Below are 10,880 nucleotides of genomic sequence, written 5' to 3'. Positions count from 1 at the left end.
GTATATGATGTATAGTTTGTCAGTTTTTATGAAGATTCTTCAAGTTTTCTGTCGTGGTTGTTATGGATGCTGCTATCGCTGAAACCACGTGGTTGCATGTTGTTCAAAACATAGTCTTTGCATTGTGTAGTTATCTGAGTTATGTTATTTGTGTTATTTCATGTAACTGTTTGATGTCGTCAACTAATCAGAAGGTTGGTGGTTCTCCTCCAATCTGCATGTTGAAGCGTCCTTGGGCAAGATAATGAACCCAAATGGCTCCCAATGGCTGTGCCATTGGTTAGTGAGTGTTTGAAACATTGTAAAGCACTATATCACTCCTGATGAGTAGCCTGGCACAGCCTATGCCATCAGTGTATGAATGGGTAAATGCTGGCATGTGTTATAAAGTGCTTTGAGTGGTCAGTAGACTAGAAAAGCTCTATATAAATGCAGTCCATTTACCATTTGTGACTGAGATGTGTACTGAGCTGGACATTTTACAACAGAAACATCAACATAATATGTCATGGTTCCTAAATCACCTCAAATATATCACAGTTATTTCTGTGCTGACATTCCTTGTTAGATACTGGCAGAAATACATGCTGACACCAATATATCTCATCATATATCAGTGTTGCACAATTAGGTCATGTGATGACAACTGAGCCTGTTCCATTCACTGATGAAGACCCTGAGATGCTGTTGAAAGACAGTAAGTGGATGTTTGAATTGAGATTAAGAGTTTTGTCTGATTTAATACATAACAATATGATTTAACTTTTGTTTGCCAGAAACTGATGATGATGTATGTATTGATATTACAGGCCGAAACCAGTTTGTTTTCAGTGGATGGTTTTGTGAGCTGGGGCAGTGTTTAGGCTAAAGATCTGGCAATTTGGTTGCCTGATCTGAAACTGTCACACATCAGTGTACAAAGGTCATACGTGCTGACACACATCCTGTACAGAGGCTTTCTTTATGACTCAGAGAAACTCATGCATGCATTTCTCATGAGCAGGCTGGATTATTGCAATTCTCTGTTTATGAGTCTTCCAAACTAAACAATTCATGGATTACAACTTATCCAGATCTCAGCTGCACAAATTCTTCTAACCAGGACAAAAAGATCAGACCATAAAGCTCCAGTCCTCTGGAACCTTCACTGGACCTGTTTCAGAATACATTTCAAAATTCTCCTTTTGGTTTACAAAGCACTTGCTGGTCTGGCTCCACAGTTCATCTCTGACATGCTGTCAGTTTATAACCCCAGCAGATTGTTTTTAACCCTCCTCCATGAGCCTAGAGCACTCTCAAAGTATGGTGAGATGGCATTCAGTATTTATGCACCTAAAGAATGAAACAGTTTGCTCGCTGAACTTAGACTTGCTCCAACACTGTGTTCTTTCAAAACCAAACTAAAGACCTTCCTTTTCACTCCAGCATTTTCTTAAATGTTTGTTTGTTCGTGTATATGTGTTTTTATGTGTATGTGTGTGTGGATGTTTCTGTTTATTTGAACATTTTTTCTTTTTTTTTTTGTTTTTATGTAAAGCACTTTGAACTGCTTTTATATGAGATGGTGCTATACAAATAAATTTGAATTGAATTTCAATTCAGTTTAATTAAATTCAATGTAGAGAGAGTATCATACAATTAAAAAGATGATTGCTTTAAGTGTTTCCCAATAGATAACAAGTTTAATCCGTGTGCACCGACAAAAGGTTACAGTTAAACTCATGAAAAATATGACAGGGACATATTTCAACAGGAGGAGTCGGTGCCCCACAAACAGCCTTTGATGAAACTACATCCTGTGATCAGCACATAAACGAGCTGTACAGAAGTCGGCATCCAAGCGATGGGTGCACTTACGGTAAAGGCTGAGGCCAGCGTCACAGAATAATGAGCGAAAAGAAAAGATGCTTAACAGCAGATGCTGGCAAAATATGCATGATTAACACAACGGCTGGTGAAAACAACAGCCAAGTGTACAATGTCAACCTCTCTAATATCCTCTTCCCGTGTCACTAACAAACACCCACACACACAAACACACACAACAAAGGCAAATAAGTGCTGCAGCAGCCAATATTGGAGCCTGAATCAATCCTGACCAAGTACAAAACAGAGACTAGACTCCACTTGAATAGAATAAAATAGAGATTTAATACAGCATAGACTCATCCCCAACACAAGAATTTACTCTGTAGTGAGCAGTGAATGTATGAATCATCATTTTGTGTAATTTCGGAAAGGTGTAGTGTCACTAGGGCAGCAGCTGACTTTCATCATCAATTAATCTGCTGATTATTTTCTTGAATCGATGAATTGTTTGATCAGTAAAATGTCAGAAAATGGTGAAAAATGACAGTTATAATTTCTTAGAGTTCATGGTGATGTTTTGAAATGTCTTATTTTGCCTGATCAACTGTCCAAAACCCAAAGATATTCAATTAACTATCATGTATGACACAGAAAAGCGTCAAATCCTCATATCTAAATAGTTGCAACTGCAATTTTTTAGCATTTTTGCTTAAAAAAATGACTAAAACAATTATTGGAATATCAAAATAATATTAATTTTCTGATGATGGACTGATCAAAAAATCGACTTATCGTTGCAGCTCTAAGTGCCAGTGACAATTTTTGAGAGCAACATACAGGAAATATATTTCACCCTCAGAATTCAGACACACAAATAAAATGGCAGACAGTAGATTTAGTGCACTTACCGGTAAACAGGGACATGGCCACTAAAACATTATTCTGACCGTTCAGGTCTATTCAAGAGTGGTGAATAGAATTAAATAAAATATAGTGTGATATAACAGAATAGATCAGAACCAAGAGACAACTACCATGGCTTGAGGCTGAAGCCAGTGTGGAAGTATCTTAAAGTGCAATGCCACTGGTGGCCACTAAATGCTCCAATAGACTCCCATTCAAAAACGAGTCATTATGGTCCCAATCCCTAAACCTGGGCCCTCTATTAAGTGTGCTGGTGGTCATTTTGAAAATTGCTGCTCTGTTAATAAGATTTGAAGACTTATATTAGTTTTGATGTCTGCTGTGTGGACATTGATTGACAGCTGTGATTGACAGTTGGCTCACCTGCTGCTCTCCTTGGCTCCGGGACTCACACTGAGTTGAACTACTGTCACAATATTTCATTAAGTTTAATGTTACCTGATTATGACACCGGCCCTGTTAGCACAATGTAGCTAAAGTAGCTAACATTAGCCCAAGCATGCACTGCTCGGTCTTCCCAGTAGGTAACGTTTGCTTCGTCTGAGGTAGCGGGGCGTGTTTCCAAAGCGTGAAAGGCAACACCCCGCACTCCTTATCTGGAAGGTTCTGGCTCCAAACAGAAAAGATGGCGCCAACCATAAACTGCAACTCTGGGCTTCAAACCGGCTCCAATGCAAACCAACAGGTGATGTCACATCTTGCTAAATGCATCTTTATATACAGTCTATGGTCCTAACAGACAAGACTAGACTAAAATAGAATAGAATAGACTGGACTAATCTAAAATAGATTAATAAGATTAGAACAGCACAGATATAACAGGACAGACTATAATATGACAAAACAAAATAGATCGGCACATAATATATTAGAAGAAACTACTCTACAATAGACTATAGCTGAATAGAATACAGCAGTGTCCAGTGGGAACCAGTGGTCCAAGCCGCATCGCATACAAGAAAGCGACTGTACAACAAGCGGAGAAATCCTTGTGAGGTATAAAGTTTTTGAGAACCTTTTGTCATATTTTCTATTCCTTCTTGCGGTTTTTCCTCTCTCTCTGCACGACACTTTACCGAGTGAGAGCAGGGTCACTGCAGCCTCTGGTTACGCTAATGGAGAGAAAACAAAATGCCGTCAGAAGAGGGTGAAAGGGTCTTTAAGTGGCCTTCTCTTTCTTTACTAGTCTCCAAAGCCTCAGTTTGGAGTAGACATGATTACACTTTTCTCTGCTCAAAAAAAAAAATAGAAAAAAGCAGACTCTCTGCTTCTCATAGCCGGTCCACTTTCTGTTGCATAATAACTCGCCTGAGGGAAAACCTGGCTGTGGGAGGTAAATCTTGGCATATTGAGAGACATCCAAATCATCAGAAGCATGTGTTCCATAAAGAAATCTGTACGTTTTTCCAGGAACAGTAATGCTTTGATGTTAATGTGATTATGAGAACGATGAGGTAGACTCGCTGTCGGTCACGTGAATATCTTAATCTAATTATGTTGCTTCAATTAGGGCCATATTCAGAGCATTAACACCAGCATTAAGACATCGAGTGCTGCGGTTTATTGAACAGTTTGTACAGATGTTGAGTCCCTATTCTGAGTCATACCGATCATGTCGTTTTCCACATGTCGTTGTGACACTTGCTCAACATACATCCGGTTGTTAATTTTTACAGCTCCTATCTATACTTACATCCGTCCTCCATCCTTTCTGCCTTGAGCCTCGGCACTGAATAATTTCTGTGAAAGTTGCAGGGAGGGAAATAATGTAACAACATTACAAAGAGAGATGATTGACGGGGCTTGCGTGCTATAGGGCAGCAATTATATGACAAATCTATTGAATTAAAAAACGCCATGTTGATGATTGAATGAGTGAAAATATTAACTTCGACTGCAATGCATTTAATCAGCTTACTGAAATTCTTCTCATAATCAACGCAAGGGCATAAATGATTGTGTGCATATAAATAGTGTAAGACAAAACCCACTTGGTGAGTTTGTGTAAATCAATAAACCTCCTGCAAATAAATAAAAATGCCGATATAAGAGTCAGCGCTTCTCTTTCATTTCTATTGCAGTAATGGACTGGAGTAACTATCACAGCATTTTAAAGCTTTTTTCCTCTTGGGAGGCAGTTTCACCATGAATACATTTTGCCATTCAGATCATGAATATAGAGGGCTACTATGGAACAGCTTCATACCAAAACCCCCTCGGCAGAATATCGTTACTGGAGAGGTTTTAGGATTTCCACTGATTACAGATACATACAGAACATGGCCCATATACTGCAATACTCCAGTATGTGTTGGATAAAAATAACAAAAGTTCTTAATAAGGGTGGGTGATATGAATAAATAAAATCTTTTTGCCTTTTTGCGATCAACAGAAAGAAGCAGCTCAAATGACCAAAATTAAAGCTGCGAGCAGCAACAAGCAGGTTTCAGGTTTGACAAAGCTGAGCAAAGTTGCTTCAGCTAATTTAATTCTGTTTATAGAAGCAGTGAGACCAAGCACATACTTTCTTCCATCATTACAATGCATACAGCATTGCACTGTGCACTCAAAGTTCCGTCATTTGTCTCCGCCTTCATCGAATATGAATGAAACTCAGTGTGTATCTTCAGGAGATAGCACAGGACGTCTCCAGTGAGTTTAATCAAGATTGCTCAAAGGCATCTGGAGTTATGAGTAAATATGTGGTAGACCACGTCCACTTGCACTGATGAGTATGCCGCTTCAGATTTCACTTTTTAATACTAATTTTGGTGAAATTCTGTCCACCAGGTTGGAACCAGAGAATTTTAGCATTTTTCTTAAAAAATACAGCAACCATAAGGAACTCTCAAGAATTTTTCTTTAAAAAAAAGCCTCAAAATCATTAATTGATGATCAAAATCGTTGGCAATTAATTTTCTGTTGATTGACTAATTGATTAAACATTGCAGGGAAAAGATTGTGGTGTTGAAAAGGTCAGCGGTGAAAAAACTATCACTTTTCCCCTAAACTCAACCAAAGTGCTTTTGTAGCCTAAACCTTACAAAACACGCGACACTGGACATGAACCTCGTTCACAAATGTGAAAGTCCTGCAGTTTGTAATGTTGCGATATAGCGCAACGACACATTGACTGAAACAACTAAACTATTCTAAATAAAAAATGCTGCCAGTGAATGTAATTCAGGCAGCAATCACAATTCCTCTAAAATGTATTTGGCAAAACAAATAAGTGATATATAATTCTAATTTCTTAGACAGAGGGTTGAACAACCAGATTGGAATAAGCATTGAGTGATACTGACTTATGTTGTGATATTTTAGAACAAATACCGAAATATTAGCATATAAGGATATAATGTGGGGATCACTACTTGTGCTTTAAGAAACACTTTAAAATATTTTTTTAATAATGAAAATATGATGAGATACTGGCAACAGGACATGTTTTTCATATGTTGTCCACCCTATTTATATAATCAACAAGGTTTAACTTAATATTAGAAGTCTCGCAGTATAATACAGTACAATTCAACAGCACCGCAAACTGCAGCCTCCATAAAGTTGAATCAACACCTCTCTGAACAACAAAAACGGAGTATTACACCTTTCTTAAGGTAGCATTTATAGCAGAGCTGATGTATTAGAATGCATTAGTTTTAGGTAGGTGAACCTAATAAACTGGAAATGAGTGTATATTGATATTACGCTAACCAAACTCCAGACAATACTGTATCTTATATTCCAGTATTGATATATCGATTTATTGCCCACCTTTACTTCACAATGATTAATGGAAAGAAATGTGCTATCCAACAAGTGTGCCTGCAGTTCACGCATGTGAATGGAAAATGAGAAAATCAATAATCATGCTAATGTTACCATATACACTCTCATCTGCATTTGTGGCCACAGGTGCTGAGCTTTAACACTCTACAATTCATGTTGTATGCTCAGAGATGAGAGATGAAACATTATGCAAATGAGCCAGTCGTTCCCTGTAGCAAGGTGCTCTGACCTTCATCCCACAAAGCCGCTCACACTCATGCTTCATTTTGATCAGGAAATGGTTTATTATAAAAAGGTTTTTTTTTTTTAAGGGAAAGAAAAATATGTGAATGACTGTGATTTGAAAATGGAGCAAATAGCACAAAAAAAAAAAAAAAAAAAATTAGTGACCTGGATTTACGAGAGGATGAAGTGTACAATCACTGTTTAATTCTCCCATTTAATTATAGCCCACAAAAAACATCTTGACAGGAAGCTGGGGTGAGAAAATCCACAGCTTCCATTGTTTGCTTTGCTATTTCACGAGTGCCTCAAAGTTCCTCAATGAGTCTTTAGGTCCCACGCGTTGTGGTGAGATTATCTTCTGTGGTAATCGTGTGGGTGCCAGTGGCCTGACAGGGTATGTATAGGAAGGCAAGTATTTAATAAAGGGTTTCTCTTGGCTCTTCATTTCCATTTTTATAACAAGTCGTCAGCTTTGCCCCATGTAATGAGGGTATTTATTCTGTACAAAAGAAAAGGGAGATTAGAGCATCACAGGACGGGATTATAAAAACCTGAGACCACAAAGACAGGCAATCACTTCCAGAAAATCCCTCAACATCTTCGAGCTTTCATCTGCTATTTCCCTGTTTACTCTCCACAGCCCTTCATCTGGCTGCCTGTCTTTGTTTCTCTTGCCCTCACTCAGTTCTGTTTTTCTGCTTCTTGTGCACATGCTCACTCTTTTTGTTTCCTTTTTTAAACCTAAAAGGACATCAGGAAACTGCTGTGATTAATAAATACATGAAAGTAATATCTGGTCCAGTTATAGAAAACTGTTACCAACTACTTTTGTAGATACATAGATCTTCTCTGCTGGTCCAGTTTTTGTGCTGTCTGGCAGTTTCTTTCTAACACTGATTATTGTGAACCTGCTACAAATTGCCCAATGAAATACAAAGTCACTTAAGTACAAAGCAATGTCAAGGACACTGAAAGCAAAAAGTTGCAGGGGCAGTGATAGCAAAATGAAAAATTGCCTACAAAAAAAAATACCCAAGAGAAATGGATGAAAAGAAAACAACTCCACTCCCTGACTGCATAACCCATCCAAAGGCTAAGACAATATCAAGGCAATTTCAGTTCAAATTTAAACTGCCCACTTGTCCCTTTTTCATGAAGCAGATAGAATCTCCGAGCACGGGCCTTGAGAAAAGGTCACAGATAAGACCCGGCACTCTGATGATACACAGTGAATGGCAGTGCTGCGGTGCCTCTGCTTCAAACCCTTCTTCTATAAATTGATGTGAAAGAAAAAGCCAATCTACTCCGATAAACAAACTAACCATGAAACAAAGAAACATACAAATGAACACCATGTTGGCTTTTCATTACGATTTATCAGAAAGTGACAGAGTGAAATATTGTCTTTTTCAGGGATTGTGAATAAACATAATAAGCTGAGAAACTTCCTGTCATTTTAAGGCGGCAGCAATCTGAATATCAACAGGAAATAACTGAATGGAAATAAGATATGAGTTGAATGATGTCACCATGTTGAGGCTAACAGTGGGGAGTTTATGGGTAAATTAATTAGAGGAACAATTTGAGGAGTCTCTGTCAGATGAAGAAAAGGTCCGCATAGCAGCCAACTTTGAGACTCATACCCCTCCTGGGAGAGTTCAATGAGGTCTTCAATGACGTGCGGCTTCCTCTCAACAATGACAACCTCATCAGGGAGGGGGCATCGCACTCCTTTGTCCAGTATAACATGGATCAGTTTACTCCTGCCAAACTAGAGGGCTACAATGAGCCGATCCTGATTACAGAGCATGGGGACTTGGGTCAGGATGTTTCTTGGACCCCCGCAACTTACCATTATTTTGCTTTGACCACCTAAGGAAAGAGGTGAGTGACGTGCAGCCATATGAAGGAAAGACAACCCTGAAAGGCTGGAGAGATGCCTGCGATACTGCCCTTAGTGCCTACGTCAACGAGTGCTACCCTACTGGAGTCTTTATGGTACATGGGAAAACCGTTTGATGGTCAGCAAACTCGGGGACATCAGTTTCAACCCAAAAAGTTCTGCAATGGTCGCTGTAGGTCAGAGTGGTAGTTAACCATTGGCCAGTTCACTGCTCAGGTCGATACAGGTACACTATTATGAAGATGGGGATGTGCAGCTGGTTAGCCATAAGGAGGTAAAAGAATCAATACCAGTAACTAATGAAAACCAGACAGCCAAGGAATATGTTGACATTATCGAGAACGCTGAAAATGACTAGCGGACCGCAATCAGTGAGAATTACCAGACCATGTCTGACACCACCTCTTAGGCCCTGCGTCGCCAGCTGCCTGTCACACACATTAAGATCAAGTGGGATAAAATCCTAAGTTACAAAATTGGCAAGGAGATGCAAAGGGCCTGGTGGAAGATCAGGGACTGATCAGGGAGATGCTTGATCCATTGGGCCCACAACCCACCTATACATGCGCAAGGACTTACAAAAGCAAAACTATATCAGTATGGAGCAAAGGATTAATAAAAACAAGACATAATAAAAACAGCAAAACGGAAGATTTGCAGCCTGTTAGTCACAGGTATCTATCTGCTATGAGGAAGATAATCATGGTATGGAGAAAGTAGATGAATGTGTGTTGTTAAAGAGTTGTGTTGGGTCAGTGTGCAGGGCTGTGCTCAGGATTGGAGAAGTAAATCTTTCTTCAGTCAATCTAATTTTCTTCTTTTCTTTCACTTTACTTTTACCTAGTATTTATGAAAATGGTCTAATAATCAATAAATGTAAACTTAAATGATCAAAAACATCGTGTAAAACATAAGTAGCCATTTGTTTCCTCTATTTGTTATATTCCTTGCTCCTTATCATAGCCAGTTACTTAAGAAATGAACACACAAATGCATTAGTAATTAACCACACACATCAGCACAGTAAAAGTAAACCACACACATACACATTAGCAACCTCATACTCTGTTTGTGTGTCCTACTGATATAAATAAGATTAAAATGCACACAATATGTGTTGCATCTATGATGGCCACATGCTGCTCCATGCCAGCCACTGAGGGAGCAGAGTTTAGCTATCTGCTTAACAGCACACCTATTAACAATTTAAAAATCAAAACAATGCTTCCAAAACACTCAACACTCATTCAGTCAGCATGTTAACAAAACACAAACAAAACAACATAGTGACCCTAGTCCAATGTTCAAGAGCATAAATGACTAATTGTTCAAGACAAAAGTGTCATCAAAAAGGCTCAACAAGTAGATCATAGTATTTCACCCTTTTAACTATGTTTTTTAAAAAATGTTTTAACCTATTTCTTTCACAAGACTTTGTTTTTATAGGACTTCTTACATTCATAGTTATGACCTATTTGTAAAAGAATTTCCTTTTGTCCCTAGATCAGCTTGCTATGGAAAAAAAAAATCAATCTATCACAGTTTGTGGAGATGTTTTGGTATTATTCCTGAAAATCAGAAAGCACTCATAAAGCACATAAGCCTCCTTCAAGACTTAACAAACCACAAACTGAGTTAATAAAATGAAATTTTAAATGTGCATCTGAATCAAGATCTGCATCAAAATACACACACTAATAAAGACCCATTGGAAACATGCAACACATATGCTTCATTCAAGTTAACGCAGTATCTTATTAAGAAAATAGCTCAATTATTGAAAATCGTCAGTATCACCCAATCATAAAGGTATCCTGTTGAGTTTTTGACCACTAGTAGTTTGATGAGACCCTGTTTTGTTTGAGTCTTGTGGTCTACTACAAACCTCTACAAACCTGCCAACTGCAGAGGGAATTAACACAAATGTTTAATGAATGCAAGCCACATCATTTTTATCAATCAACAGTTGGTGGTGGGAGTAAAGCCAGGCTTCTAGCTGTACATTTTGCCATGGCTGTGACGGCTATGTGCGTAGGCTGACATGCAAAGATGTCACATGCAAATGACAGGAACTGTTATTACTCAGCTTCTGTTTTCCCAGCCGGAAGAGTTTGTTGGGAGTTAAGTCAACAAAAACTATGTTGATATACATATATATATTTGTATATATAGATAGAGAGAGAGACAGGAAGATATATCAATATATATATATATCCGGACCACATTACAC

General features: G+C 38.4%; 1 pseudogene; it reads left to right on the top strand.

The window, feature by feature from the left end:
* Window positions 1-639: 639 nt before the first annotated feature.
* Window positions 640-8,843, top strand: LOC121899014 (annotated as a pseudogene).
* The last annotated feature ends 2,037 nt before the right edge of the window (window positions 8,844-10,880 follow it).

The sequence above is a fragment of the Thunnus maccoyii genome, chromosome 6 (assembly GCF_910596095.1).
Source record: "Thunnus maccoyii chromosome 6, fThuMac1.1, whole genome shotgun sequence".
Taxonomy (NCBI): Eukaryota; Metazoa; Chordata; class Actinopteri; order Scombriformes; family Scombridae; genus Thunnus; species Thunnus maccoyii.
This window is presented reverse-complemented; position numbering and strand designations above follow the sequence as displayed.